At 26.6% G+C, this 890-nt stretch overlaps 1 long non-coding RNA gene across 1 annotated transcript in view; it reads left to right on the forward strand.

The window, feature by feature from the left end:
* The window catches only part of LOC131648406 (uncharacterized), a 2,106-nt gene extending 1,715 nt beyond the window's left edge, over positions 1 to 391 (forward strand). The window contains exon 4 of the long non-coding RNA XR_009298135.1: positions 1 to 391. This exon is cut by the window's left edge and continues 246 nt beyond it. This is a non-coding gene — a long non-coding RNA (uncharacterized LOC131648406).
* The last annotated feature ends 499 nt before the right edge of the window (positions 392 to 890 follow it).

The raw sequence follows: 890 nt of genomic DNA on the forward strand, positions 1-890 counted from the left end.
GGCTGAACACAATTGGTACTGATGGAAATGGTCTAAATAAACAACTGTGTAAAGGTTACATGTCTCATTTGCATCCTCTCCTACAATTTGAGTTTGTGTTTGTGTTTCTGCAAACATATAGGCGATTGCATTATTTGGTACGTGAACTTCATCAAATATCCACCGAAAGCAATCGCTAAGGTTCACTTCTTTATTTCTGTTATAGTAGTATTAATCTTCGACGAGAGTGTTATGTAATTAGTGTTTTATGTGGATATGTAGTTGGCAGCAGTTCCAATTTATTTTTGAAAATTATGAAGCAGATATCAAGTCAAACATGATAATTGTTGTCAAAGCTCTCCAGCCACTTCTCGATTCAAAACCGGCTGGACCTAGCTCTAATGCTTGACATCGTGACCAAGTTTTTGTGCAGTTAATTTGTAATTGTAACACAATGAATTTGTTCCTAATTTGTTTGTTATAGAAATTATACTAAACCAAATTAATTCAAGCTTCTTAATTGATTCAAGTTTCTTAATATACTGATTAACTTGAAAAATATAGTGTGCATAATGTATGAAACACACGGCCAATATTTTTGTTATCAGATCATATGATAATTGAATAAGTCACAAATTGAAATTGAATCATTGAAATTGAAATTCTAAAATTGTTATCTTAGTTTGTATTAAAATATATGCGAAAATATAATTTTGATTTCTTATGCACACATTATAATTAATTCTATTGTTACAAATTTTATATATTACAAATGTCTGTAACACAAAATTGGATTTTAATGATTATAAAAATAATTATTTATTTTAAATATTTGTGTAATATTTTTAATTATCTTCAAATTATTATTATTTACTTAATATTTTTATTTTTTTTATTAATTAAAGATTTTT

This window comes from Vicia villosa, linkage group LG2 (assembly GCF_029867415.1).
Source record: "Vicia villosa cultivar HV-30 ecotype Madison, WI linkage group LG2, Vvil1.0, whole genome shotgun sequence".
NCBI lineage: Eukaryota > Viridiplantae > Streptophyta > Magnoliopsida > Fabales > Fabaceae > Vicia > Vicia villosa.